This window comes from Lissotriton helveticus, chromosome 4_1, assembly GCF_964261635.1.
Source record: "Lissotriton helveticus chromosome 4_1, aLisHel1.1, whole genome shotgun sequence".
In the NCBI taxonomy this organism is placed as follows: domain Eukaryota; kingdom Metazoa; phylum Chordata; class Amphibia; order Caudata; family Salamandridae; genus Lissotriton; species Lissotriton helveticus.
The window spans coordinates 1,200,495,317-1,200,522,114 of record NC_136063.1 but is presented as its reverse complement, the minus strand read 5'-3'; the positions used below and the strand labels follow the sequence as shown (position 1 = coordinate 1,200,522,114).

At 30.3% G+C, this 26,798-nt stretch overlaps 44 non-coding genes across 44 annotated transcripts; all 44 read right to left on the bottom strand.

Annotated features, from left to right (window-relative positions):
* Nucleotides 1-166: 166 nt before the first annotated feature.
* Nucleotides 167-239, bottom strand: TRNAT-CGU (transfer RNA threonine (anticodon CGU)). The gene has a single exon. It is a non-coding gene; the product is annotated as a tRNA-Thr (tRNA).
* A 437-nt stretch (nt 240-676) lies between these two features.
* TRNAT-AGU (transfer RNA threonine (anticodon AGU)) lies at nt 677-750 on the bottom strand. Its single transcript has one exon. It is a non-coding gene; the product is annotated as a tRNA-Thr (tRNA).
* A 430-nt stretch (nt 751-1,180) lies between these two features.
* Nucleotides 1,181-1,253, bottom strand: TRNAT-CGU (transfer RNA threonine (anticodon CGU)). The gene has a single exon. It is a non-coding gene; the product is annotated as a tRNA-Thr (tRNA).
* A 437-nt stretch (nt 1,254-1,690) lies between these two features.
* On the bottom strand, nt 1,691-1,764 carry TRNAT-AGU (transfer RNA threonine (anticodon AGU)). Its single transcript has one exon. It is a non-coding gene; the product is annotated as a tRNA-Thr (tRNA).
* A 430-nt stretch (nt 1,765-2,194) lies between these two features.
* Nucleotides 2,195-2,267, bottom strand: TRNAT-CGU (transfer RNA threonine (anticodon CGU)). The gene has a single exon. It is a non-coding gene; the product is annotated as a tRNA-Thr (tRNA).
* A 437-nt stretch (nt 2,268-2,704) lies between these two features.
* Nucleotides 2,705-2,778, bottom strand: TRNAT-AGU (transfer RNA threonine (anticodon AGU)). Its single transcript has one exon. It is a non-coding gene; the product is annotated as a tRNA-Thr (tRNA).
* A 430-nt stretch (nt 2,779-3,208) lies between these two features.
* Nucleotides 3,209-3,281, bottom strand: TRNAT-CGU (transfer RNA threonine (anticodon CGU)). Its single transcript has one exon. It is a non-coding gene; the product is annotated as a tRNA-Thr (tRNA).
* A 437-nt stretch (nt 3,282-3,718) lies between these two features.
* On the bottom strand, nt 3,719-3,792 carry TRNAT-AGU (transfer RNA threonine (anticodon AGU)). Its single transcript has one exon. It is a non-coding gene; the product is annotated as a tRNA-Thr (tRNA).
* Nucleotides 3,793-4,222: 430 nt separating this feature from the next.
* Nucleotides 4,223-4,295, bottom strand: TRNAT-CGU (transfer RNA threonine (anticodon CGU)). Its single transcript has one exon. It is a non-coding gene; the product is annotated as a tRNA-Thr (tRNA).
* Nucleotides 4,296-4,732: 437 nt separating this feature from the next.
* TRNAT-AGU (transfer RNA threonine (anticodon AGU)) lies at nt 4,733-4,806 on the bottom strand. Its single transcript has one exon. It is a non-coding gene; the product is annotated as a tRNA-Thr (tRNA).
* A 430-nt stretch (nt 4,807-5,236) lies between these two features.
* Nucleotides 5,237-5,309, bottom strand: TRNAT-CGU (transfer RNA threonine (anticodon CGU)). The gene has a single exon. It is a non-coding gene; the product is annotated as a tRNA-Thr (tRNA).
* Nucleotides 5,310-6,756: 1,447 nt separating this feature from the next.
* On the bottom strand, nt 6,757-6,830 carry TRNAT-AGU (transfer RNA threonine (anticodon AGU)). The gene has a single exon. It is a non-coding gene; the product is annotated as a tRNA-Thr (tRNA).
* Nucleotides 6,831-7,260: 430 nt separating this feature from the next.
* Nucleotides 7,261-7,333, bottom strand: TRNAT-CGU (transfer RNA threonine (anticodon CGU)). Its single transcript has one exon. It is a non-coding gene; the product is annotated as a tRNA-Thr (tRNA).
* Nucleotides 7,334-7,770: 437 nt separating this feature from the next.
* Nucleotides 7,771-7,844, bottom strand: TRNAT-AGU (transfer RNA threonine (anticodon AGU)). Its single transcript has one exon. It is a non-coding gene; the product is annotated as a tRNA-Thr (tRNA).
* Nucleotides 7,845-8,274: 430 nt separating this feature from the next.
* TRNAT-CGU (transfer RNA threonine (anticodon CGU)) lies at nt 8,275-8,347 on the bottom strand. Its single transcript has one exon. It is a non-coding gene; the product is annotated as a tRNA-Thr (tRNA).
* Nucleotides 8,348-8,784: 437 nt separating this feature from the next.
* Nucleotides 8,785-8,858, bottom strand: TRNAT-AGU (transfer RNA threonine (anticodon AGU)). Its single transcript has one exon. It is a non-coding gene; the product is annotated as a tRNA-Thr (tRNA).
* A 430-nt stretch (nt 8,859-9,288) lies between these two features.
* Nucleotides 9,289-9,361, bottom strand: TRNAT-CGU (transfer RNA threonine (anticodon CGU)). The gene has a single exon. It is a non-coding gene; the product is annotated as a tRNA-Thr (tRNA).
* Nucleotides 9,362-10,812: 1,451 nt separating this feature from the next.
* Nucleotides 10,813-10,886, bottom strand: TRNAT-AGU (transfer RNA threonine (anticodon AGU)). Its single transcript has one exon. It is a non-coding gene; the product is annotated as a tRNA-Thr (tRNA).
* A 430-nt stretch (nt 10,887-11,316) lies between these two features.
* TRNAT-CGU (transfer RNA threonine (anticodon CGU)) lies at nt 11,317-11,389 on the bottom strand. The gene has a single exon. It is a non-coding gene; the product is annotated as a tRNA-Thr (tRNA).
* A 437-nt stretch (nt 11,390-11,826) lies between these two features.
* Nucleotides 11,827-11,900, bottom strand: TRNAT-AGU (transfer RNA threonine (anticodon AGU)). Its single transcript has one exon. It is a non-coding gene; the product is annotated as a tRNA-Thr (tRNA).
* A 430-nt stretch (nt 11,901-12,330) lies between these two features.
* On the bottom strand, nt 12,331-12,403 carry TRNAT-CGU (transfer RNA threonine (anticodon CGU)). Its single transcript has one exon. It is a non-coding gene; the product is annotated as a tRNA-Thr (tRNA).
* Nucleotides 12,404-12,841: 438 nt separating this feature from the next.
* TRNAT-AGU (transfer RNA threonine (anticodon AGU)) lies at nt 12,842-12,915 on the bottom strand. The gene has a single exon. It is a non-coding gene; the product is annotated as a tRNA-Thr (tRNA).
* A 430-nt stretch (nt 12,916-13,345) lies between these two features.
* On the bottom strand, nt 13,346-13,418 carry TRNAT-CGU (transfer RNA threonine (anticodon CGU)). Its single transcript has one exon. It is a non-coding gene; the product is annotated as a tRNA-Thr (tRNA).
* A 438-nt stretch (nt 13,419-13,856) lies between these two features.
* On the bottom strand, nt 13,857-13,930 carry TRNAT-AGU (transfer RNA threonine (anticodon AGU)). Its single transcript has one exon. It is a non-coding gene; the product is annotated as a tRNA-Thr (tRNA).
* A 430-nt stretch (nt 13,931-14,360) lies between these two features.
* Nucleotides 14,361-14,433, bottom strand: TRNAT-CGU (transfer RNA threonine (anticodon CGU)). Its single transcript has one exon. It is a non-coding gene; the product is annotated as a tRNA-Thr (tRNA).
* A 438-nt stretch (nt 14,434-14,871) lies between these two features.
* On the bottom strand, nt 14,872-14,945 carry TRNAT-AGU (transfer RNA threonine (anticodon AGU)). The gene has a single exon. It is a non-coding gene; the product is annotated as a tRNA-Thr (tRNA).
* A 430-nt stretch (nt 14,946-15,375) lies between these two features.
* Nucleotides 15,376-15,448, bottom strand: TRNAT-CGU (transfer RNA threonine (anticodon CGU)). The gene has a single exon. It is a non-coding gene; the product is annotated as a tRNA-Thr (tRNA).
* A 438-nt stretch (nt 15,449-15,886) lies between these two features.
* On the bottom strand, nt 15,887-15,960 carry TRNAT-AGU (transfer RNA threonine (anticodon AGU)). Its single transcript has one exon. It is a non-coding gene; the product is annotated as a tRNA-Thr (tRNA).
* Nucleotides 15,961-16,390: 430 nt separating this feature from the next.
* TRNAT-CGU (transfer RNA threonine (anticodon CGU)) lies at nt 16,391-16,463 on the bottom strand. The gene has a single exon. It is a non-coding gene; the product is annotated as a tRNA-Thr (tRNA).
* Nucleotides 16,464-17,405: 942 nt separating this feature from the next.
* On the bottom strand, nt 17,406-17,478 carry TRNAT-CGU (transfer RNA threonine (anticodon CGU)). The gene has a single exon. It is a non-coding gene; the product is annotated as a tRNA-Thr (tRNA).
* Nucleotides 17,479-17,915: 437 nt separating this feature from the next.
* TRNAT-AGU (transfer RNA threonine (anticodon AGU)) lies at nt 17,916-17,989 on the bottom strand. Its single transcript has one exon. It is a non-coding gene; the product is annotated as a tRNA-Thr (tRNA).
* Nucleotides 17,990-18,925: 936 nt separating this feature from the next.
* Nucleotides 18,926-18,999, bottom strand: TRNAT-AGU (transfer RNA threonine (anticodon AGU)). The gene has a single exon. It is a non-coding gene; the product is annotated as a tRNA-Thr (tRNA).
* A 430-nt stretch (nt 19,000-19,429) lies between these two features.
* On the bottom strand, nt 19,430-19,502 carry TRNAT-CGU (transfer RNA threonine (anticodon CGU)). Its single transcript has one exon. It is a non-coding gene; the product is annotated as a tRNA-Thr (tRNA).
* A 438-nt stretch (nt 19,503-19,940) lies between these two features.
* On the bottom strand, nt 19,941-20,014 carry TRNAT-AGU (transfer RNA threonine (anticodon AGU)). Its single transcript has one exon. It is a non-coding gene; the product is annotated as a tRNA-Thr (tRNA).
* A 939-nt stretch (nt 20,015-20,953) lies between these two features.
* TRNAP-AGG (transfer RNA proline (anticodon AGG)) lies at nt 20,954-21,027 on the bottom strand. The gene has a single exon. It is a non-coding gene; the product is annotated as a tRNA-Pro (tRNA).
* Nucleotides 21,028-21,453: 426 nt separating this feature from the next.
* On the bottom strand, nt 21,454-21,526 carry TRNAT-CGU (transfer RNA threonine (anticodon CGU)). The gene has a single exon. It is a non-coding gene; the product is annotated as a tRNA-Thr (tRNA).
* Nucleotides 21,527-21,962: 436 nt separating this feature from the next.
* TRNAT-AGU (transfer RNA threonine (anticodon AGU)) lies at nt 21,963-22,036 on the bottom strand. The gene has a single exon. It is a non-coding gene; the product is annotated as a tRNA-Thr (tRNA).
* Nucleotides 22,037-22,465: 429 nt separating this feature from the next.
* Nucleotides 22,466-22,538, bottom strand: TRNAT-CGU (transfer RNA threonine (anticodon CGU)). The gene has a single exon. It is a non-coding gene; the product is annotated as a tRNA-Thr (tRNA).
* Nucleotides 22,539-22,974: 436 nt separating this feature from the next.
* Nucleotides 22,975-23,048, bottom strand: TRNAT-AGU (transfer RNA threonine (anticodon AGU)). Its single transcript has one exon. It is a non-coding gene; the product is annotated as a tRNA-Thr (tRNA).
* Nucleotides 23,049-24,457: 1,409 nt separating this feature from the next.
* On the bottom strand, nt 24,458-24,531 carry TRNAT-CGU (transfer RNA threonine (anticodon CGU)). The gene has a single exon. It is a non-coding gene; the product is annotated as a tRNA-Thr (tRNA).
* Nucleotides 24,532-24,968: 437 nt separating this feature from the next.
* On the bottom strand, nt 24,969-25,042 carry TRNAT-AGU (transfer RNA threonine (anticodon AGU)). The gene has a single exon. It is a non-coding gene; the product is annotated as a tRNA-Thr (tRNA).
* Nucleotides 25,043-25,472: 430 nt separating this feature from the next.
* On the bottom strand, nt 25,473-25,545 carry TRNAT-CGU (transfer RNA threonine (anticodon CGU)). The gene has a single exon. It is a non-coding gene; the product is annotated as a tRNA-Thr (tRNA).
* Nucleotides 25,546-25,982: 437 nt separating this feature from the next.
* On the bottom strand, nt 25,983-26,056 carry TRNAP-AGG (transfer RNA proline (anticodon AGG)). The gene has a single exon. It is a non-coding gene; the product is annotated as a tRNA-Pro (tRNA).
* Nucleotides 26,057-26,482: 426 nt separating this feature from the next.
* On the bottom strand, nt 26,483-26,555 carry TRNAT-CGU (transfer RNA threonine (anticodon CGU)). The gene has a single exon. It is a non-coding gene; the product is annotated as a tRNA-Thr (tRNA).
* Between the last annotated feature and the right edge of the window lie 243 nt (nt 26,556-26,798).

Here is a 26,798-nt window from a genome sequence, read left to right as displayed (position 1 = left end):
TCGCTATTTCAGTCAATGCATTCCTACAAAAATCTTCACAATACCAAGAATTTTATATCGTTTTATGATAACTTTTTCTAAAGTTCATAGAACCAGACGTTTATTCTTAAATTGCATTAAACACTTGTTTGATGAAAATTATTTCTAAAGCATGGAGAAAACAGTTAGGTGCTACTGAGATTTTAACTCAGGATTTCCTGTTTACGAGACAGGCGCTTTAACCACTAAGCCACAGCACCAACGTCAATGAAATAAAATTCATGAATAATTTATTGTTGATTATGAAAATTTGTTTCCTGCTATTAATTCGTCTTTAAATGTACTGTAATCTTAATCACAAAAAGATACTCAATCACTAAACAAGTATTAATACGTTTTAATAAACAAGTACTCTTATAAAACCCAATTTCATTTCTTGGATACTTTACAATTTTCTTTTCATGAAGGCATTAATATTGCTCAAATAGAAGTAGTAATGTCATCTACGTCTTTTTCATAGATATGTCTTTTTTTATTTTGCAATAACAGTATTCACTCTATAATCTTGAAAATACTTGGGTTTTTATGAGGTTTAAGATGATCTGTTCAACAGTAAGATTAATCAGACTTTTATATTTTAATTGTATCAAAATAGGACCTAATGAAAATGATTTGTTATATAACAAAGAGAAAAGCAAGGCACTGCTGAGAGTTGAACTCAGGATCTCCTGTTTACTAGACAGGCGCTTTAACCAGCTAAGCCACAGCGCCCTCTTGAGTCTTAAGTTTGAAAGACTTGTGTTTATGGTGTTCAAGAGAATATTGTTTTTTCACTTTCATAATATTTTATTATTTCACAGACTTCTCTACTCAAACACTTTAGATGAAGACGCTTCACTTATTCAAAAACACCTCTGTAATTTGAAGTTTACCCTATTCATAGAATTTTAAAATATACCTTGCTGAAGAATGGATTAGTTGTATTCAACAACCGAGTGATCATTCAGCTCTATCTTGTTCTTTGTCATTTTCTTTTCGCTATTTCAGTAAATGCATTCCTACAAAAATCTTCACAATACCAAGTATTTTATTTCGTTTTATGATAACTTTTTCTAAAGTTCATAGAACCAGACGTTTATTCTTAAATTGTATTCAACACTTGTTTGATGAAAATTATTTCTAAAGCATGGAGAAAATAGTTAGGTGCTGCTGAGATTTGAACTCAGGATTTCCTGTTTACGAGACAGGCGCTTTAACCACTAAGCCACAGCACCAACGTCAATGAAGTAAAATTCATGAATAATTTATTGTTGATGATGAAAATGTGTTTCCTGCTATTAATTCTTCTTTATATGTACTGTAATCTTAATCAGAAAAATATACTCAATCACTAAACAAGTATAAATAGGTTTTAATAAACAAGTACTCTAACAAAACCTAATTTCATTTCTTGAATACTTTACAATTTTCTTTTCATGAAGGCATTAATATTGCTCAAATAGAGGTAGTAATGTCATCTACGTCTTTTTCATGTATATGTCTTTTTTTATTTTGCAATAACAGTATTCACTCTATAATCTTGAAAATACTTGGGTTTTTATGAGGTTTAAGATGATCTGTTCAACAGTAAGATTAATCAGACTTTTATATTTTATTTGTATCAAAATAGGACCTAATGAAAATGATTTGTTATATAACAAAGAGAAATGCAAGGCACTGCTGAGAGTTGAACTCAGGATCTCCTGTTTACTAGACAGGCGCTATAACCAGCTAAGCCACAGCACCCCCTTGAGTGTTAAGTTTGAAAGACTTTTCTTTATGGTGTTCAAGAGAATATTGTTTTTTCACTTTCATAATATTTTATAAGTTCACAGTCTTCTCTACTCAAACACTTTAGATGAAGACGCTTCACTTATTCAAAAACACCTCTCTAATTTGAAGTTTACCCTATTCATAGAATTTTAAAATATACCTTGCTGAAGAATGGATTAGTTGTATTCAACAACAGAGTGATCATTCAGCTTTATCTTGTTCTTTGTCATTTTCTTTTCGCTATTTCAGTCAATGCGTTCCTACAAAAATCTTCACAATACCAAGAATTTTATATCGTTTTATGATAACTTTTTCTAAAGTTCATAGAACCAGAGGTTTATTCTTAAATTGTATTAAACACTTGTTCGATGAAAATTATTTCTAAAGCATGGAGAAAACAGTTAGGTGCTGCTGAGATTTGAACTCAGGATTTCCTGTTTACGAGACAGGTGCTTTAACCACTAAGCCACAGCACCAACGCCAATGAAATATAATTCATGAATAATTTATTGTTGATGATGAAAATTTGTTTCCTGCTATTAATTCTTCTTTATATGTACTGTAATCTTAATCACAAAAAGATACTCAATCACTAAACAAGTATTAATAAGTTTTAATAAACAAGTACACTTATAAAACCCAATTTCATTTCTTGAATACTTTACAATGTTCTTTTCATGAAGGCATTAATATTGCTCAAATAGAGGTAGTAATGTCATCTACGTATTTTTCATAGATATGTTTTTTTTTATTTTGCAATAAAAGTATTCACTCTATAATCTTGAAAATACTTGGGTTTTTATGAGGTTTAAGATGATCTGTTCAACAGTAAGATTAATCAGACTTTTATATTTTAATTGTATCAAAATAGGACCTAATGAAAATGATTTGTTATATAACAAAGAGAAAAGCAAGGCACTGCTGAGAGTTGAACTCAGGATCTCCTGTTTACTAGACAGGTGCTTTAACCAGCTAAGCCACAGCACCCCCTTGAGTCTTAAGTTTGAAAGACTTTTCTTTATGGTGTTCAAGAGAATATTGTTTTTTCACTTTCATAATATTTTATAAGTTCACAGTCTTCTCTACTCAAACACTTTTGATGAAGACCCTTCACTTATTCAAAAACACCTCTCTAATTTGAAGTTTACCCTATTCATAGAATTTTAAAATATACCTTGCTGAAGAATGGATTAGTTGTATTCACCAACCGAGTGATCATTCGGCTCTATCTTGTTCTTTTTCATTTTCTTTTCGCTATTTCAGTCAATGCATTCCTACAAAAATCTTCACAATACCAAGTATTTTATTTCTTTTTATGATAACTTTTTCTAAAGTTCATAGAACCAGACGTTTATTCTTAAATTGTATTCAACACTTGTTTGATGAAAATGATTTCTAAAGCATGGAGAAAACAGTTAGGTGCTGCTGAGATTCGAACTCAGGATTTCCTGTTTACGAGACGGGCTCTTTAACCACTAAGCCACAGCACCAACGTCAACGAAATAAAATTCATGAATAATTTATTGTTGATGATGAAAATTTGTTTCCTGCTATTAATTCTTCTTTATATGTACTGTAATCTTATTCTGAAAAATATACTCAATCACTAAACAAGTATTAATAGGTTTTAATAAACAAGTACTCTTATAAAACCCAATTTCATTTCTTGAATACTTTACAATTTTCTTTTCATGAAGGCATTAATATTGCTCAAATAGAGGTAGTAATGTCATCTACGTCTTTTTCATGGATATGTCTTTTTTTATTTTGCAATAACAGTATTCACTCTATAATCTTGAAAATACTTGGGTTTTTATGAGGTTTAAGATGATCTGTTCAACAGTAAGATTAATCCGACTTTTATATTTTAATTGTATCAAAATAGGACCTAATGAAAATGATTTGTTATATAACAAAGAGAAATGCAAGGCACTGCTGAGAGTTGAGCTCAGGATCTCCTGTTTACTAGACAGGCGCTTTAACCAGCTAAGCCACAGCACCCCCTTGAGTCTTAAGTTTGAAAGACTTTTCTTTATGGTGTTCAAGAGAATATTGTTTTTTCACTTTCATAATATTTTATAAGTTCACAGTCTTCTCTACTCAAACACTTTAGATGAAGACGCTTCACTTATTCAAAAACACCTCTCTAATTTGAAGTTTACCCTATTCATAGAATTTTAAAATATACCTTGCTGAAGAATGGATTAGTTGTATTCACCAACCGAGTGATCATTCGGCTCTATCTTGTTCTTTGTCATTTTTTTTTCGCTATTTCAGTCAATGCATTCCTACAAAAATCTTCACAATACCAAGTATTTTATTTCTTTTTATGATAACTTTTTCTAAAGTTCATAGAACCAGAGGTTTATTCTTAAATTGTATTCAACACTTGTTTGATGAAAAATATTTCTAAAGCATGGAGAAAACAATTAGGTGCTGCTGAGATTCGAACTCAGGATTTCCTGTTTACGAGACAGGCGCTTTAACCACTAAGCCGCAGCACCAACGTCAATGAAGTAAAATTCATGAATAATTTATTGTTGATGATGAAAATTTGTTTCCTGCTATTAATTCTTCTTTATATGTACTGTAATCTTAATCAGAAAAATATACTCAATCACTAAACAAGTATAAATAGGTTTTAATAAACAAGTACTCTAACAAAACCTAATTTCATTTCTTGAATACTTTATAATTTTCTTTTCATGAAGGCATTAATATTGCTCAAATAGAGGTAGTAATGTCATCTACGTCTTTTTCATGGATATGTCTTTTTTTATTTTGCAATAACAGTATTCACTCTATAATCTTGAAAATACTTGGGTTTTTATGAGGTTTAAGATGATCTGTTCAACAGTAAGATTAATCAGACTTTTATATTTTAATTGTATCAAAATAGGACCTAATGAAAATGATTTGTTATATAACAAAGAGAAAAGCAAGGCACTGCTGAGAGTTGAACTCAGGATCTCCTGTTTACTAGACAGGCGCTTTAACCAGCTAAGCCACAGCACTCCCTTGAGTCTTAAGTTTGAAAGACTTTTCTTTATGGTGTTCAAGAGAATATTGTTTTTTCACTTTCATAATATTTTATAAGTTCACAGTCTTCTCTACTCAAACACTTTAGATGAAGACGCTTCACTTATTCAAAAACACCTCTCTAATTTGAAGTTTACCCTATTCATAGAATTTTAAAATATACCTTGCTGAAGAATGGATTAGTTGTATTCAACAACTGAGTGATCATTCAGCTCTATCTTGTTCTTTGTCATTTTCTGTTCGCTATTTCAGTCAATGAATTCCTACAAAAATCTTTACAATACCAAGTATTTTATTTCGTTTTATGATAACTTTTTTTAAAGTTAATAGAACCAGACGTTTCTTCTTAAATTGCATTCAACACTTGTTTGATGAATATTATTTCTAAAGCATGGAGAAAACAGTTAGGTGTTGTTGAGATTTGAACTCAGGATTTCCTGTTTACGAGACAGGCGCTTTAACCACTAAGCCACAGCACCAACGTGAATGAAATGAAATTCATGAATAAGTTATTGTTGATGATGAAAATGTGTTTCCTGCTATTAATTCTTCTTTATATGTACTGTAATCTTAATAACAAAAAGATACTCAATCACTAAACAAGTATTATTAAGTTTTAATAGACAAGTACTCTTATAAAACCCAATTTCATTTCTTGAATACTTTACAATTTTCTTTTCATGAAGGCATTAATATTGCTCAAATAGAGGTAGTAATGTCATCTACGTCTTTTTCATAGATATGTCTTTTTTTATTTTGCAATAACAGTATTCACTCTATAATCTTGAAAATACTTGAGTTTTTATGAGGTTTAAGATGATCTGTTCAACAGTAAGATTAATCAGACTTTTATATTTTAATTGTATCAAAATAGGACCTAATGAAAATGATTTGTTATATAACAAAGAGAAAAGCAAGGCACTGCTGAGAGTTGTACTCAGGATCTCCTGTTTACTAGACAGGCGCTTTAACCAGCTAAGCCACAGCACCCCCTTGAGTCTTAAGTTTGAAAGACTTTTCTTTATGATGTTCAAGAGAATATTGTTTTTTCACTTTCATAATATTTTATACGTTCACAGTCTTCTCTACTCAAACACTTTAGATGAAGACGCTTCATTTATAAACACCTCTCTAATTTGAAGTTTACCCTATTCATAGAATTTTAAAATATACCTTGCTGAAGACTGGATTAGTTGTATTCAACAACCGAGTGATCATTCAGCTCTATCTTGTTCTTTGTCATTTTCTTTTCGCTATTTCAGTCAATGCATTCCTACAAAAATCTTCACAATACCAAGTATTTTATTTCGTTTTATGATAACTTTTTCTAAAGTTCATAGAACCAGATGTTTATTCTTAAATTGTATTCAACACTTAATTGATGAAAATTATTTCTAAAGCATGGAGAAAACAGTTAGGTGCTGCTGAGATTTGAACTCAGGATTTCATGTGTAAGAGACAGGCGCCTTAACCACTAAGCCACAGCACCAACGTCAATGTAGTAAAATTCATGAATAATTTATTGTTGATGAAGAAAATTTGTTTCCTGCTATTAATTCTTCTTTATATGTACTGTAATCTTAATCAGAAAAAGATACTCAATCACTAAACAAGTATTAATAGGTTTTAATAAACAAGTACTCTTATAAAACCCAATTTCATTTCTTGAATACTTTACAATTTTCTTTTCATGAAGGCATTAATATTGCTCAAATAGAGGTAGTAATGTCATCTACATCTTTTTCATAGATATGTCTTTTTTTATTTTGCAATCACAGTATTCACTCTATAATCTTGAAAATACTTGTGTTTTTATGAGGTTTAAGATGATCTGTTCAACAGTAAGATTAATCAGACTTTTATATTTTAATTGTATCAAAATAGGACCTAATGAAAATGATTTGTTATATAACAAAGAGAAAAGCAAGGCACTGCTGAGAGTTGAACTCAGGATCTCCTGTTTACTAGACAGGCGCTTTAACCAGCTAAGCCACAGCACCTCCTTGAGTCTTAAGTTTGAAAGACTTTTCTTTATGGTGTTTAAGAGAATATTGTTTTTTCACTTTCATAATATTTTATAAGTTCACAGTCTTCTCTACTCAAACACTTTAGATGAAGACGCTTCACTTATTCAAAAACACCGCTCTAATTTGAAGTTTACCCTATTCATAGAATTTTAAAATATACCTTGCTGAAGAATGGATTAGTTGTATTCAACAACCGAGTGATCATTCAGCTTTATCTTGTTCTTTGTCATTTTCTTTTCGCTATTTCAGTCAATGCATTCCTACAAAAATCTTCACAATACCAAGAATTGTATATCGTTTTATGATAACTTTTTCTAAAGTTCATAGAACCAGACGTTTATTCTTAAATTGCATTAAACACTTGTTTGATGAAAATTATTTCTAAAGCATGGAGAAAACAGTTAGGTGCTGCTGAGATTTGAACTCAGGATATCCTGTTTACGAGACAGGCCCTTTAACCACTAAGCCACAGCACCAACGTCAATGAAATAAAATTCATGAATAATTTATTGTTGATGATGAAAATTTGTTTCCTGCTATTAATTCGTCTTTAAATGTACTGTAATCTTAATCACAAAAAGATACTCAATCACTAAACAAGTATTAATACGTTTTAATAAACAAGTACTCTTATAAAACCCAATTTCATTTCTTGGATACTTTACAATTTTCTTTTCATGAAGGCATTAATATTGCTCAAATAGAGGTAGTAATGTCATCTACGTCTTTTTCATAGATATGTCTTTTTTTATTTTGCAATAACAGTATTCACTCTATAATCTTGAAAATACTTGGGTTTTTATGAGGTTTAAGATGATCTGTTCAACAGTAAGATTAATCAGACTTTTATATTTTAATTGTATCAAAATAGGACCTAATGAAAATGATTTGTTATATAACAAAGAGAAAAGCAAGGCACTGCAGAGAGTTGAACTCAGGACCTCCTGTTTACTAGACAGGTGCTTTAACCAGCTAAGCCACAGCGCCCCCTTGAGTCTTAAGTTTGAAAGACTTGTGTTTATGGTGATCAAGAGAATATTGTTTTTTCACTTTCATAATATTTTATAAGTTCACAGACTTCTCTACTCAAACACTTTAGATGAAGACGCTTCACTTATTCAAAAACACCTCTCTAATTTGAAGTTTACCCTATTCATAGAATTTTAAAATATACCTTGCTGAAGAATGGATTAGTTGTATTCAACAACCGAGTGATCATTCAGCTCTATCTTGTTCTTTGTCATTTTCTTTTCGCTATTTCAGTCAATGCAGTCCTACAAAAATCTTCACAATACCAAGTATTTTATTTCGTTTTATGATAACTTTTTCTAAAGTTCATAGAACCAGACGTTTATTCTTAAATTGTATTCAACACTTGTTTGATGAAAATTATTTCTAAAGCATGGAGAAAATAGTTAGGTGCTTCTGAGATTTGAACTCAGGATTTCCTGTTTACGAGACAGGCGCTTTAACCACTAAGCCACAGCACCAACGTCAATGAAGTAAAATTCATGAATAATTTATTGTTGATGATGAAAATGTGTTTCCTGCTATTAATTCTTCTTTATATGTACTGTAATCTTAATCAGAAAAATATTCTCAATCACTAAACAAGTATAAATAGGTTTTAATAAACAAGTACTCTAACAAAACCTAATTTCATTTCTTGAATACTTTACAATTTTCATTTCATGAAGGCATTAATATTGCTCAAATAGAGGTAGTAATGTCATCTACGTCTTTTTCATGGATATGTCTTTTTTTATTTTGCAATAACAGTATTCACTCTATAATCTTGAAAATACTTGGGCTTTTATGAGGTTTAAGATGATCTGTTCAACAGTAAGATTAATCAGACTTTTATATTTTAATTGTATCAAAATAGGACCTAATGAAAATGATTTGTTATATAACAAAGAGAAATGCAAGGCACTGCTGAGAGTTGAACTCAGGATCTCCTGTTTACTAGACAGGCGCTTTAACCAGCTTAGCCACAGCACCCCCTTGAGTCTTAAGTTTGAAAGACTTTTCTTTATGGTGTTCAAGAGAATATTGTTTTTTCACTTTCATAATATTTTATAAGTTCACAGTCTTCTCTACTCAAACACTTTAGATGAAGACGCTTCACTTATTCAAAAACACCTCTCTAATTTGAAGTTTACCCTATTCATAGAATTTTAAAATATACCTTGCTGAAGAATGGATTAGTTGTATTCAACAACAGAGTGATCATTCAGCTTTATCTTGTTCTTTGTCATTTTCTTTTCGCTATTTCAGTCAATGCGTTCCTACAAAAATCTTCACAATACCAAGAATTTTATATCGTTTTATGATAACTTTTTCTAAAGTTCATAGAACCAGAGGTTTATTCTTAAATTGTATTAAACACTTGTTCGATGAAAATTATTTCTAAAGCATGGAGAAAACAGTTAGGTGCTGCTGAGATTTGAACTCAGGATTTCCTGTTTACGAGACAGGTGCTTTAACCACTAAGCCACAGCACCAACTCCAATGAAATATAATTCATGAATAATTTATTGTTGATGATGAAAATTTGTTTCCTGCTATTAATTCTTCTTTATATGTACTGTAATCTTAATCACAAAAATATACTCAATCACTAAACAAGTATTAATAGGTTTTAATAAACAAGTACTCTTATAAAACCCAATTTCATTTCTTGAATACTTTACAATTTTCTTTTCATGAAGGCATTAATATTGCTCAAATAGAGGTAGTAATGTCATCTACGTCTTTTTCATGGATATGTCTTTTTTTATTTTGCAATAACAGTATTCACTCTATAATCTTGAAAATACTTGGGTTTTTATGAGGTTTAAGATGATCTATTCAACAGTAAGATTAATCAGACTTTTATATTTTAATTGTATCAAAATAGGACCTAATGAAAATGATTTGTTATATAACAAAGAGAAATGCAAGGCACTGCTGAGAGTTGAGCTCAGGATCTCCTGTTTACTAGACCGGCGCTTTAACCAGCTAAGCCACAGCACCCCCTTGAGTCTTAAGTTTGAAAGACTTTTCTTTATGGTGTTCAAGAGAATATTGTTTTTTCACTTTCATAATATTTTATAAGTTCACAGTCTTCTCTACTCAAACACTTTAGATGAAGACGCTTCACTTATTCAAAAACACCTCTCTAATTTGAAGTTTACCCTATTCATAGAATTTTAAAATATACCTGGCTGAAGAATGGATTAGTTGTATTCAACAACCGAGTGATCATTCAGCTTTATCTTGTTCTTTGTCATTTTCTTTTCGCTATTTCAGTCAATGCATTCCTACAAAAATCTTCACAATACCAAGAATTGTATATCGTTTTATGATAACTTTTTCTAAAGTTCATAGAACCAGACGTTTATTCTTAAATTGCATTAAACACTTGTTTGATGAAAATTATTTCTAAAGCATGGAGAAAACAGTTAGGTGCTGCTGAGATTTGAAATCAGGATTTCCTGTTTAAGAGACAGGCGCTTTAACCACTAAGCCACAGCACCAACGTCAATGAAATAAAATTCATGAATAATTTATTGTTGATGATGAAAATTTGTTTCCTGCTATTAATTCGTCTTTAAATGTACTGTAATCTTAATCACAAAAAGATACTCAATCACTAAACAAGTATTAATACGTTTTAATAAACAAGTACTCTTATAAAACCCAATTTCATTTCTTGGATACTTTACAATTTTCTTTTCATGAAGGCATTAATATTGCTCAAATAGAGGTAGTAATGTCATCTACGTCTTTTTCATAGATATGTCTTTTTTTATTTTGCAATAACAGTATTCACTCTATAATCTTGAAAATACTTGGGTTTTTATGAGGTTTAAGATGATCTGTTCAACAGTAAGATTAATCAGACTTTTATATTTTAATTGTATCAAAATAGGACCTAATGAAAATGATTTGTTATATAACAAAGAGAAAAGCAAGGCACTGCAGAGAGTTGAACTCAGGACCTCCTGTTTACTAGACAGGCGCTTTAACCAGCTAAGCCACAGCGCCCCCTTGAGTCTTAAGTTTGAAAGACTTGTGTTTATGGTGTTCAAGAGAATATTGTTTTTTCACTTTCATAATATTTTATAAGTTCACAGACTTCTCTACTCAAACACTTTAGATGAAGACGCTTCACTTATTCAAAAACACCTCTCTAATTTGAAGTTTACCCTATTCATAGAATTTTAAAATATACCTTGCTGAAGAATGGATTAGTTGTATTCAACAACCGAGTGATCATTCAGCTCTATCTTGTTCTTTGTCATTTTCTTTTCGCTATTTCAGTCAATGCAGTCCTACAAAAATCTTCACAATACCAAGTATTTTATTTCGTTTTATGGTAACTTTTTCTAAAGTTCATAGAACCAGACGTTTATTCTTAAATTGTATTCAACACTTGTTTGATGAAAATTATTTCTAAAGCATGGAGAAAATAGTTAGGTGCTGCTGAGATTTGAACTCAGGATTTCCTGTTTACGAGACAGGCGCTTTAACCACTAAGCCACAGCACCAACGTCAATGAAGTAAAATTCATGAATAATTTATTGTTGATGATGAAAATGTGTTTCCTGCTATTAATTCTTCTTTATATGTACTGTAATCTTAATCAGAAAAATATTCTCAATCACTAAACAAGTATAAATAGGTTTTAATAAACAAGTACTCTAACAAAACCTAATTTCATTTCTTGAATACTTTACAATTTTCTTTTCATGAAGGCATTAATATTGCTCAAATAGAGGTAGTAATGTCATCTACGTCTTTTTCATGGATATGTCTTTTTTTATTTTGCAATAACAGTATTCACTCTATAATCTTGAAAATACCTGGGCTTTTATGAGGTTTAAGATGATCTGTTCAACAGTAAGATTAATCAGACTTTTATATTTTAATTGTATCAAAATAGGACCTAATGAAAATGATTTGTTATATAACAAAGAGAAAAGCAAGGCACTGCTGAGAGTTGAACTCAGGATCTCCTGTTTACTAGACAGGCGCTTTAACCAGCTAAGCCACAGCACCTCCTTGAGTCTTAAGTTTGAAAGACTTTTCTTTATGGTGTTTAAGAGAATATTGTTTTTTCACTTTCATAATATTTTATAAGTTCACAGTCTTCTCTACTCAAACACTTTAGATGAAGACGCTTCACTTATTCAAAAACACCGCTCTAATTTGAAGTTTACCCTATTCATAGAATTATAAAATATACCTTGCTGAAGAATGGATTAGTTGTATTCAACAACCGAGTGATCATTCAGCTTTATCTTGTTCTTTGTCATTTTCTTTTCGCTATTTCAGTCAATGCATTCCTACAAAAATCTTCACAATACCAAGAATTGTATATCGTTTTATGATAACTTTTTCTAAAGTTCATAGAACCAGACGTTTATTCTTAAATTGTATTAAACACTTGTTTGATGAAAATTATTTCTAAAGCATGGAGAAAACAGTTAGGTGCTGCTGAGATTTGAACTCAGGATTTCCTGTTTACGAGACAGGCGCTTTAACCACTAAGCCAAAGCACCAACGTCAACGAAATAAAATTCATGAATAATTTATTGTTGATGATGAAAATTTGTTTCCTGCTATTAATTCTTCTTTATATGTACTGTAATCTTAATAACAAAAAGATACTCAATCACTAAACAAGTATTATTAAGTTTTAATAAACAAATACTCTTATAAAACCCAATTTCATTTCTTGAATACTTTACAATGTTCTTTTCATGAAGGCATTAATATTGCTCAGATAGAGGTAGTAATGTCATCTACGTCTTTTTCATAGATATGTAATTTTTTTATTTTGCAATAAAAGTATTCACTCTATAATCTTGAAAATACTTGGGTTTTTATGAGGTTTAAGATGATCTGTTCAACAGTAAGATTAATCAGACTTTTATATTTTAATTGTATCAAAATAGGACCTAATGAAAATGATTTGTTATATAACAAAGAGAAAAGCAAGGCACTGCTGAGAGTTGAACTCAGGATCTCCTGTTTACTATACAGGCGCTTTAACCAGCTAAGCCACAGCACCTCCTTGAGTCTTAAGTTTGAAAGACTTTTCTTTATGGTGTTTAAGAGAATATTGTTTTTTCACTTTCATAATATTTTATAAGTTCACAGTCTTCTCTACTCAAACACTTTAGATGAAGACGCTTCACTTATTCAAAAACACCGCTCTAATTTGAAGTTTACCCTATTCATAGAATTTTAAAATATACCTTGCTGAAGAATGGATTAGTTGTATTCAACAACCGAGTGATCATTCAGCTTTATCTTGTTCTTTGTCATTTTCTTTTCGCTATTTCAGTCAATGCATTCCTACAAAAATCTTCACAATACCAAGAATTGTATATCGTTTTATGATAACTTTTTCTAAAGTTCATAGAACCAGACGTTTATTCTTAAATTGTATTAAACACTTGTTTGATGAAAATTATTTCTAAAGCATGGAGAAAACAGTTAGGTGCTGCTGAGATTTGAACTCAGGATTTCCTGTTTACGAGACAGGCGCTTTAACCACTAAGCCAAAGCACCAACGTCAACGAAATAAAATTCATGAATAATTTATTGTTGATGATGAAAATTTGTTTCCTGCTATTAATTCTTCTTTATATGTACTGTAATCTTAATAACAAAAAGATACTCAATCACTAAACAAGTATTATTAAGTTTTAATAAACAAATACTCTTATAAAACCCAATTTCATTTCTTGAATACTTTACAATGTTCTTTTCATGAAGGCATTAATATTGCTCAGATAGAGGTAGTAATGTCATCTACGTCTTTTTCATAGATATGTAATTTTTTTATTTTGCAATAAAAGTATTCACTCTATAATCTTGAAAATACTTGGGTTTTTATGAGGTTTAAGATGATCTGTTCAACAGTAAGATTAATCAGACTTTTATATTTTAATTGTATCAAAATAGGACCTAATGAAAATGATTTGTTATATAACAAAGAGAAAAGCAAGGCACTGCTGAGAGTTGAACTCAGGATCTCCTGTTTACTAGACAGGCGCTTTAACCAGCTAAGCCACAGCACCTCCTTGAGTCTTAAGTTTGAAAGACTTTTCTTTATGGTGTTTAAGAGAATATTGTTTTTTCACTTTCATAATATTTTATAAGTTCACAGTCTTCTCTACTCAAACACTTTAGATGAAGACGCTTCACTTATTCAAAAACACCGCTCTAATTTGAAGTTTACCCTATTCATAGAATTTTAAAATATACCTTGCTGAAGAATGGATTAGTTGTATTCAACAACCGAGTGATCATTCAGCTTTATCTTGTTCTTTGTCATTTTCTTTTCGCTATTTCAGTCAATGCATTCCTACAAAAATCTTCACAATACCAAGAATTGTATATCGTTTTATGATAACTTTTTCTAAAGTTCATAGAACCAGACGTTTATTCTTAAATTGTATTAAACACTTGTTTGATGAAAATTATTTCTAAAGCATGGAGAAAACAGTTAGGTGCTGCTGAGATTTGAACTCAGGATTTCCTGTTTACGAGACAGGCGCTTTAACCACTAAGCCAAAGCACCAACGTCAACGAAATAAAATTCATGAATAATTTATTGTTGATGATGAAAATTTGTTTCCTGCTATTAATTCTTCTTTATATGTACTGTAATCTTAATAACAAAAAGATACTCAATCACTAAACAAGTATTATTAAGTTTTAATAAACAAATACTCTTATAAAACCCAATTTCATTTCTTGAATACTTTACAATGTTCTTTTCATGAAGGCATTAATATTGCTCAGATAGAGGTAGTAATGTCATCTACGTCTTTTTCATAAATATGTAATTTTTTTATTTTGCAATGAAAGTATTCACTCTATAATCTTGAAAATACTTGGGTTTTTATGAGGTTTAAGATGATCTGTTCAACAGTAAGATTAATCAGACTTTTATATTTTAATTGTATCAAAATAGGACCTAATGAAAATGATTTGTTATATAACAAAGAGAAAAGCAAGGCACTGCTGAGAGTTGAACTCAGGATCTCCTGTTTACTAGACAGGCGCTTTAACCAGCTAAGCCACAGCACCTCCTTGAGTCTTAAGTTTGAAAGACTTTTCTTTATGGTGTTTAAGAGAATATTGTTTTTTCACTTTCATAATATTTTATAAGTTCACAGTCTTCTCTACTCAAACACTTTAGATGAAGACGCTTCACTTATTCAAAAACACCGCTCTAATTTGAAGTTTACCCTATTCATAGAATTTTAAAATATACCTTGCTGAAGAATGGATTAGTTGTATTCAACAACCGAGTGATCATTCAGCTTTATCTTGTTCTTTGTCATTTTCTTTTCGCTATTTCAGTCAATGCATTCCTACAAAAATCTTCACAATACCAAGAATTGTATATCGTTTTATGATAACTTTTTCTAAAGTTCATAGAACCAGACGTTTATTCTTAAATTGTATTAAACACTTGTTTGATGAAAATTATTTCTAAAGCATGGAGAAAACAGTTAGGTGCTGCTGAGATTTGAACTCAAGATTTCCTGTTTACGAGACAGGCGCTTTAACCACTAAGCCAAAGCACCAACGTCAACGAAATAAAATTCATGAATAATTTATTGTTGATGATGAAAATGTGTTTCCTGCTATTAATTCTTCTTTATATGTACTGTAATCTTAATAACAAAAAGATACTCAATCACTAAACAAGTATTATTAAGTTTTAATAAACAAATACTCTTATAAAACCCAATTTCATTTCTTGAATACTTTACAATGTTCTTTTCATGAAGGCATTAATATTGCTCAGATAGAGGTAGTAATGTCATCTACGTCTTTTTCATAGATATGTAATTTTTTTATTTTGCAATAAAAGTATTCACTCTATAATCTTGAAAATACTTGGGTTTTTATGAGGTTTAAGATGATCTGTTCAACAGTAAGATTAATCAGACTTTTATATTTTAATTGTATCAAAATAGGACCTAATGAAAATGATTTGTTATATAACAAAGAGAAAAGCAAGGCACTGCTGAGAGTTGAACTCAGGATCTCCTGTTTACTAGACAGGCGCTTTAACCAGCTAAGCCACAGCACCTCCTTGAGTCTTAAGTTTGAAAGACTTTTCTTTATGGTGTTTAAGAGAATATTGTTTTTTCACTTTCATAATATTTTATAAGTTCACAGTCTTCTCTACTCAAACACTTTAGATGAAGACGCTTCACTTATTCAAAAACACCGCTCTAATTTGAAGTTTACCCTATTCATAGAATTTTAAAATATACCTTGCTGAAGAATGGATTAGTTGTATTCAACAACCGAGTGATCATTCAGCTTTATCTTGTTCTTTGTCATTTTCTTTTCGCTATTTCAGTCAATGCATTCCTACAAAAATCTTCACAATACCAAGAATTGTATATCGTTTTATGATAACTTTTTCTAAAGTTCATAGAACCAGACGTTTATTCTTAAATTGTATTAAACACTTGTTTGATGAAAATTATTTCTAAAGCATGGAGAAAACAGTTAGGTGCTGCTGAGATTTGAACTCAGGATTTCCTGTTTACGAGACAGGCGCTTTAACCACTAAGCCAAAGCACCAACGTCAACGAAATAAAATTCATGAATAATTTATTGTTGATGATGAAAATTTGTTTCCTGCTATTAATTCTTCTTTATATGTACTGTAATCTTAATAACAAAAAGATACTCAATCACTAAACAAGTATTATTAAGTTTTAATAAACAAATACTCTTATAAAACCCAATTTCATTTCTTGAATACTTTACAATGTTCTTTTCATGAAGGCATTAATATTGCTCAGATAGAGGTAGTAATGTCATCTACGTCTTTTTCATAGATATGTAATTGTTTTATTTTGCAATAAAAGTATTCACTCTATAATCTTGAAAATACTTGGGTTTTTATGAGGTTTAAGATGATCTGTTCAACAGTAAGATTAATCAGACTTTTATATTTTAATTGTATCAAAATAGGACCTAATGAAAATGATTTGTTATATAACAAAGAGAAAAGCAAGGCACTGCTGAGAGTTAAACTCAGGATCTCCTGTTTACTAGACAGGCGTTTTAACCAGCTAAGCCACATCACTCCCTTGAGTCTTAAGTTTGAAAGACTTTTCTTTATGGTGTTCAAGAGAATATTGTTTTTTCACTTTCATAATATTTTATAAGTTCACAGTCTTCTCTACTCAAACACTTTAGATGAAGACGCTTCACTTATTCAAAAACACCTCTCTAATTTGAAGTTTACCCTATTCATAGAATTTTAAAATATACCTTGCTGAAGAATGGATTAGTTGTATTCAACAACCGAGTGATCATTCAGCTCTATCTTGTTCTTTGTCATTTTCTTTTCGCTATTTCAGTCAATGAATTCCTACAAAAATCTTTACAATACCAAGTATTTTATTTCGTTTTATGATAACTTTTTGTAAAGTTCATAGAACCAGACGTTTATTCTTAAATTGCATTCAACACTTGTTTGATGAATATTATTTCTAAAGGATGAAGAAAACAGTTAGGTGCTGCTGAGATTTGAACTCAGGATTTCCTGTTTACGAGACAGGTGCTTTAACCACTAAGCCACAGCACCAACGTGAATGAAATAAAACTCATGAATAAGTTATTGTTGATGATGAAAATGTGTTTCCTGCTATTAATTCTTCTTTATATGTACTGTAATCTTAATAACAAAAAGATACTCAATCACTAAACAAGTATTATTAAGTTTTAATAAACAAGTACTCTTATAAAACCCAATTTCATTTCTTGAATACTTTACAATTTTCTTTTCATGAAGGCATTAATATTGCTCAAATAGAGGTAGTAATGTCATCTACGTCTTTTTCATAGATATGTCTTTTTTTATTTTGCAATAACAGTATTCACTCTATAATCTTGAAAATACTTGGGTTTTTATGAGGTTTAAGATGATCTGTTCAACAGTAAGATTAATCATACTTTTATATTTTAATTGTATCAAAATAGGACCTAATGAAAATGATTTGTTATATAACAAAGAGAAAAGCAAGGCACTGCTGAGAGTTGAACTCAGGATCTCCTGTTTACTAGACAGGTGCTTTAACCAGCTAAGCCACAGCACCCCCTTGAGTCTTAAGTTTGAAAGACTTTTCTTTATGATGTTCAAGAGAATATTGTTTTTTCACTTTCATAATATTTTATACGTTCACAGTCTTCTCTACTCAAACACTTTAGATGAAGACGCTTCACTTATAAACACCTCTCTAATTTGAAGTTTACCCTATTCATAGAATTTTAAAATATACCTTGCTGAAGACTGGATTAGTTGTATTCAACAACCGAGTGATCATTCAGCTCTATCTTGTTCTTTGTCATTTTCTTTTCGCTATTTCAGTCAATGCATTCCTACAAAAATCTTCACAATACCAAGTGTTTTATTTCGTTTTATGATAACTTTTTCTAAAGTTCATAGAACCAGATGTTTATTCTTAAATTGTATTCAACACTTGTTTGATGAAAATTATTTCTAAAGCATGGAGAAAACAGTTAGGTGCTGCTGAGATTTGAACTCAGGATTTCCTGTGTAAGAGACAGGCGTTTTAATCACTAAGCCACAGCACCAACGTCAATGTAGTAAAATTCATGAATAATTTATTGTTGATGAAGAAAATTTGTTTCCTGCTATTAATTCTTCTTTATATGTACTGTAATCTTAATCAGAAAAAGATACTCAATCACTAAACAAGTATTAATAGGTTTTAATAAACAAGTACTCTTATAAAACCCAATTTCATTTCTTGAATACTTTACAATTTTCTTTTCATGAAGGCATTAATATTGCTCAAATAGAGGTAGTAATGTCATCTACGTCTTTTTCATAGATATGTCTTTTTTTATTTTGCAATCACAGTATTCACTCTATAATCTTGAAAATACTTGGGTTTTTATGAGGTTTAAGATGATCTGTTCAACAGTAAGATTAATCAGACTTTTATATTTTAATTGTATCATAATAGGACCTAATGAAAATGATTTGTTATATAACAAAGAGAAAAGCAAGGCACTGCTGAGAGTTGAACTCAGGATCTCCTGTTTACTAGACAGGCGCTTTAACCAGCTAAGCCACAGCACCCCCTTGAGTCTTAAGTTTGAAAGACTTTTCTTTATGGTGTTTAAGAGAATATTGTTTTTTCACTTTCATAATATTTTATAAGTTCACAGTCTTCTCTACTCAAACACTTTAGATGAAGACGCTTCACTTATTCAAAAACACCGCTCTAATTTGAAGTTTACCCTATTCATAGAATTTTAAAATATACCTTGCTGAAGAATGGATTAGTTGTATTCAACAACCGAGTGATCATTCAGCTTTATCTTGTTCTTTGTCATTTTCTTTTCGCTATTTCAGTCAATGCATTCCTACAAAAATCTTCACAATACCAAGAATTGTATATCGTTTTATGATAACTTTTTCTAAAGTTCATAGAACCAGACGTTTATTCTTAAATTGTATTAAACACTTGTTTGATGAAAATTATTTCTAAAGCATGGAGAAAACAGTTAGGTGCTGCTGAGATTTGAACTCAGGATTTCCTGTTTACGAGACAGGCGCTTTAACCACTAAGCCACAGCACCAACGTCAACAAAATAAAATTCATGAATAATTTATTGTTGATGATGAAAATATGTTTCCTGCTATTAATTCTTCTTTATATGTACTGTAATCTTAATAACAAAAAGATGCTCAATCACTAAACAAGTATTATTAAGTTTTAATAAACAAGTACTCTTATAAAACCCAATTTCATTTCTTGAATACTTTACAATGTTCTTTTCATGAAGGCATTAATATTGCTCAGATAGAGGTAGTAATGTCATCTACGTCTTTTTCATAGATATGTTATTTTTTTATTTTGCAATAAAAGTATTCACTCTATAATCTTGAAAATACTTGGGTTTTTATGAGGTTTAAGAGGATCTGTTCAACAGTCAGATTAATCAGACTTTTATATTTTAATTGTATCAAAATAGGACCTAATGAAAATGATTTGTTATATAACAAAGAGAAAAGCAAGGCACTGCTGAGTGTTGAACTCAGGATCTCCTGTTTACTAGACAGGCGCTTTAACCAGCTAAGCCACAGCACCCCCTTGAGACTTAAGTTTGAAAGACTTTTCTTTATGGTGTTCAAGAGAATATTGTTTTTTCACTTTCATAATATTTTATAAGTTCACAGTCTTCTCTACTCAAACACTTTTGATGAAGACGCTTCACTTATTCAAAAACACCTCTCTAATTTGAAGTTTACCCTATTCATAGAATTTTAAAATATACCTTGCTGAAGAATGGATTAGTTGTATTCACCAACCGAGAGATCATTCGGCTCTATCTTATTCTTTTTCATTTTCTTTTCGCTATTTCAGTCAATGCATTCCTAAAAAATCTTCACAATACCAAGTATTTTATTTCTTTTTATGATAACTTTTTCTAAAGTTCATAGAACCAGACGTTTATTCTTAAATTGTATTCAACACTTGTTTGATGAAAATGATTTCTAAAGCATGGAGAAAACAGTTAGGTGCTGCTGAGATTCGAACTCAGGATTTTCTTTTTACGAGACGGGCGCTTTAACCACTAAGCCACAGCACCAACGTCAATGAAATAAAATTCATGAATAATTTATTGTTGATGATGAAAATGTGTTTCCTGCTATTAATTCTTCTTTATATGTACTGTAATCTTAATCACAAAAAGATACTCAATCACTAAACAAGTATTAATACGTTTTAATAAACAAGTACTCTTATAAAACCCAATTTCATTTCTTGAATACTTTACAATTTTCTTTTCATGAAGGCATTAATATTGCTCAAATAGAGGTAGTAATGTCATCTACGTCTTTTTCATAGATATGTCTTTTTTTATTTTGCAATAACAGTATTCACTCTATAATCTTGAAAATACTTCGGTTTTTATGAGGTTTAAGATGATGTGTTCAACAGTAAGATTAATCAGACTTTTATGTTTTAATTGTATCAAAATAGGACCTAATGAAAATGATTTGTTATATAACAAAGAGAAAAGCAAGGCACTGCTGAGAGTTGAACTCAGGATCTCCTGTTTCCTAGACAGGCGCTTTAACCAGCTAAGCCACAGCACCCCCTTGAGTCTTAAGTTTGAAAGACTTTTCTTTATGGTGTTCAAGAGAATATTGTTTTTTCACTTTCATAATATTTTATACGTTCACAGTCTTCTCTACTCAAACACTTTAGATGAAGACGCTTCACTTATAAACACCTCTCTAATTTGAAGTTTACCCTATTCATAGAATTTTAAAATATACCTTGCTGAAGAATGGATTAGTTGTATTCAACAACCGAGTGATCATTCAACTCTATCTTGTTCTTTGTCATTTTCTTTTCGCTATTTCAGTCAATGCATTCCTACAAAAATCTTCACAATACCAAGTATTTTATTTCGTTTTATGATAACTTTTTCTAAAGTTCATAGAACCAGACGTTTATTCTTAAATTGTATTCAACACTTGTTTGATGAAAATTATTTCTAAAGCATGGAGAAAACAGTTAGGTGCTGCTGAGATTTGAACTCATGATTTCCTGTTTACGAGACAGGCACTTTAACCACTAAGCCACAGCACCAACGTCAATGAAGTTAAATTCATGAATAATTTATTGTTGATGATGAAAATTTGTTTCCTGCTTTTAATTCTTCTTTATATGTACTGTAATCTTAATCAGAAAAAGATACTCAATCACTAAACAAGTATTAATAGGTTTTAATAAACAAGTACTCTTATAAAACCCAATTTCATTTCTTGAATACTTGACAATTTTCTTTTCATGAAGGCTTTAATATTGCTCAAATAGAGGTAGTAATGTCATCTACGTCTTTTTCATAGATATGTCTTTTTTTATTTTGCAATAACAGTATTCACTTATAATCTTAAAAATACTTGTGTTTTTATGAGGTTTAAGATGATCTGTTCAACAGTAAGATTAATCAGACTTTTATATTTTAATTGTATCAAAATAGGACCTAATGAAAATGATTTGTTATATAACAAAGAGAAAAGCAAGGCACTGCTGAGAGTTGAACTCAGGATCTCCTGTTTACTAGACAGGCGCTTTAACCAGCTAAGCCACAGCACCCCCTTGAGTCTTAAGTTTGAAAGACTTTTCTTTATGGTGTTCAAGAGAATATTGTTTTTTCACTTTCATAATATTTTATAAGTTCACAGTCTTCCCTACTCAAACACTTTAGATGAAGACGCTTCACTTATTCAAAAACACCTCTCTAATTTGAAGTTTACCCTATTCATAGAATTTTAAAATATACCTTGCTGAAGAATGGATTAGTTGTATTCAACAACCGAGTGATCATTCAGCTCTATCTTGTTCTTTGTCATTTTCTTTTCACTATTTCAGTCAATGAATTCCTACACAAATCTTTACAATACCAAGTATTTTATTTCGTTTTATGATAACTTTTTTTAAAGTTCATAGAACCAGACGTTTATTCTTAAATTGTATTCAACACTTGTTTGATGAAAATTATTTCTAAAGCATGGTCAAACAGTTAGGTGCTGCTGAGATTTGAACTCAGGATTACCTGTGTACGAGACAGTCGCTTTAACCACTAAGCCACAGCACCAACGTCAATGAAATAAAATTCATGAATAAGTTATTGTTGATGATGAAAATTTGTTTCCTGCTATTAATTCTTCTTTATATGTACTGTAATCTTAATAACAAAAAGATACTCAATCACTAAACAAGTATTATTACGTTTTAATAAACAAGTACTCTTATAAAACCCAATTTCATTTCTTGAATACTTTACAATTTTCTTTTCATGAAGGCATTAATATTGCTCAAATAGAGGTAGTAATGTCATCTACGTCTTTTTCATAGATATGTCTTTTTTATTTTGCAATAACAGTATTCACTCTATAATCTTGGAAATACTTGGGTTTTTATGAGGTTTAAGATGATCTGTTCAACAGTAAGATTAATCAGACTTTTATATTTTAATTGTATCAACATAGGACCTAATGAAAATGATTTGTTATATAACAAAGAGAAAAGCAAGGCACTGCTGAGAGTTGAACTCAGGATCTCCTGTTTACTAGACAGGCGCTTTAACCAGCTAAGCCACAGCACCCCCTTGAGTCTTAAATTTGAAAGACTTTTCTTTATGGTGTTCAAGAGAATATTGTTTTTTCACTTTCATAATATTTTATAAGTTCACAGTCTTCTCTACTCAAACACTTTAGATGAAGACGCTTCACTTATTCAAAAACACCTCTCTAATTTGAAGTTTACCCTATTCATAGAATTTTAAAATATACCTTGCTGAAGAATGGATTAGTTGTATTCAACAACCGTGTGATCATTCAGCTCTATCTTGTTCTTTGTCATTTTCTTTTCGCTATTTCAGTCAATGCATTCCTACAAAAATCTTCACAATACCAAGTATTTTATTTCGTTTTATGATAACTTTTTCTAAACTTCATAGAACCAGATGTTTATTCTTAAATTGTATTCAACACTTGTTTGATGAAAATTATTTCTAAAGCATGGAGAAAACAGTTAGGTGCTGCTGAGATTTGAACTCAGGATTTCCTGTTTACGCGACAGGTGAAGTAAAATTCATGAATAATTTATTGTTGATGATGAAAATTTGTTTCCTGCTTTTAATTCTTCTTTATATGTACTGTAATCTTAATCAGAAAAAGATACTTAATCACTAAACAAGTATTAATAGGTTTTAATAAACAAGTACTCTTATAAAACCCAATTTCATTTCTTGAATACTTTACAATTTTCTTTTCATGAAGGCTTTAATATTGCTCAAATAGAGGTAGTAATGTCATCTACGTCTTTTTCATAGATATGTCTTTTTTCATTTTGCAATAACAGTATTCACTCTATAATCTTGAAAATACTTGGGTTTTTATGAGGTTTAAGATGATCTGTTCAACAGTAAGATTAATCAGACTTTTATATTTTAATTGTATCAAAATAGGACCTAATGAAAATGATTTGTTATATAACAAAGTGAAAAGCAAGGCACTGCTGAGAGTTGAACTCAGGATCTCCTGTTTACTAGACAGGCGTTTAACCAGCTAAGCCACAGCACCCACATGAGTCATAAGTTTGAAAGACTTTTCTTTATGGTGTTCAAGAGAATATTGTTTTTTCACTTTCATAATGTTTTATAAGTTCACAGTCTTCTCTACTCAAACACTTTAGATGAAGACGCTTCACTTATTCAAAAACACCTCTCAAATTTGAAGTTTACCCTATTCATAGAATTTTAAAATATACCTTGCTGAAGAATGGATTAGTTGTATTCAACAACCGAGTGATCATTCAGCTCTATCTTGTTCTTTGTCATTTTCTTTTCGCTATTTCAGTCAATGCATTCCTACAAAAATCTTGACAATACCAAGTATTTTATTTCGTTTTATGATAACTTTTTCTAAAGTTCATAGAACCAGACGTTTATTCTTAAATTGTATTCAACACTTGTTTGATGAAAATTATTTTTAAAGCATGGAGAAAACAGTTAGGTGCTGCTGAGATTTGAACTCAGGATTATCCTGTTTACGAGACGGGCGCTTTAACCACTAAGCCACAGCACCAACGTCAATGAAATAAAATTCATGAATAATTTATTGTTGATGATGAAAATTTGTTTCCTGCTATTAATTCTTCTTTATATGTACTGTAATCTTAATCAGAAAAAGATACTCAATCACTAAACAAGTATTAATAGGTTTTAATAAACAAGTACTCTTATAAAACCCAATTTCATTTCTTGAATACTTTACAATTTTCTTTTCATGAAGGCATTAATATTGCTCAAATAGAGGTAGTAATGTCATCTACGTCTTTTTCATAGATATGTCTTTTTTAATTTTGCAATAACAGTATTCACTCTATAATCTTGAAAATACTTGGGTTTTTATGAGGTTTAAGATGATCTGTTCAACAGTAAGATTAATCAGACTTTTACATTTTAATTGTATCAACATAGGACCTAATGAAAATGATTTGTTATATAACAAAGAGAAAAGCAAGGCACTGCTGAGAGTTGAACTCAGGATCTCCTGTTTACTAGACAGGCGCTTTAACCAGCTAAGCCACAGCACCCCCTTGAGTCTTAAGTTTGAAAGACTTTTCTTTATGGTGTTCAAGAGAATATTGTTTTTTCACTTTCATAATATTTTATAAGTTCACAGTCTTCTCTACTCAAACACTTTAGATGAAGACGCTTCACTTATTCAAAAACACCTCTCGAATTTGAAGTTTACGCTATTCATAGAATTTTAAAATATACCTTGCTGAAGAATGGATTAGTTGTATTCAACAACCGAGTGATCATTCAGCTCTATCTTGTTCTTTGTCATTTTCTTTTCGCTATTTCAGTCAATGCATTCCTACAAAAATCTTCACAATACCAAGTATTTTATTTCGTTTTATGATAACTTTTTCTAAACTTCATAGAACCAGACGTTTATTCTTAAATTGTATTCAACACTTGTTTGATGAAAATTATTTCTAAAGCATGGAGAAAACAGTTAGGTGCTGCTGAGATTTGAACTCAGGATTTCCTGTTTACGAGACAGGCGCTTTAACCACTAAGCCTCAGCACCAACGTCAATGAAGTAAAATTCATGAATAATTTATTGTTGATGATGAAAATGTGTTTCCTGCTTTTAATTCTTCTTTATATGTACTGTAATCTTAATCAGAAAAAGATACTCAATCACTAAACAAGTATTAATACGTTTTAATAAACAAGTACTCTTATAAAACCCAATTTCATTTCTTGAATACTTTACAATTTTCTTTTCATGAAGGCATTAATATTGCTCAAATAGAGGTAGTAATGTCATCTACGTCTTTTTCATAGATATGTCTTTTTTTATTTTGCAATAACAGTATTCACTCTATAATCTTGAAAATACTTCGGTTTTTATGAGGTTTAAGATGATGTGTTCAACAGTAAGATTAATCAGACTTTTATGTTTTAATTGTATCAAAATAGGACCTAATGAAAATGATTTGTTATATAACAAAGAGAAAAGCAAGGCACTGCTGAGAGTTGAACTCAGGATCTCCTGTTTCCTAGACAGGCGCTTTAACCAGCTAAGCCACAGCACCCCCTTGAGTCTTAAGTTTGAAAGACTTTTCTTTATGGTGTTCAAGAGAATATTGTTTTTTCACTTTCATAATATTTTATACGTTCACAGTCTTCTCTACTCAAACACTTTAGATGAAGACGCTTCACTTATAAACACCTCTCTAATTTGAAGTTTACCCTATTCATAGAATTTTAAAATATACCTTGCTGAAGAATGGATTAGTTGTATTCAACAACCGAGTGATCATTCAACTCTATCTTGTTCTTTGTCATTTTCTTTTCGCTATTTCAGTCAATGCATTCCTACAAAAATCTTCACAATACCAAGTATTTTATTTCGTTTTATGATAACTTTTTCTAAAGTTCATAGAACCAGACGTTTATTCTTAAATTGTATTCAACACTTGTTTGATGAAAATTATTTCTAAAGCATGGAGAAAACAGTTAGGTGCTGCTGAGATTTGAACTCATGATTTCCTGTTAACGAGACAGGCACTTTAACCACTAAGCCACAGCACCAACGTCAATGAAGTTAAATTCATGAATAATTTATTGTTGATGATGAAAATTTGTTTCCTGCTTTTAATTCTTCTTTATATGTACTGTAATCTTAATCAGAAAAAGATACTCAATCACTAAACAGGTATTAATAGGTTTTAATAAACAAGTACTCTTATAAAACCCAATTTCATTTCTTGAATACTTCACAATTTTCTTTTCATGAAGGCTTTAATATTGCTCAAATAGAGGTAGTAATGTCAT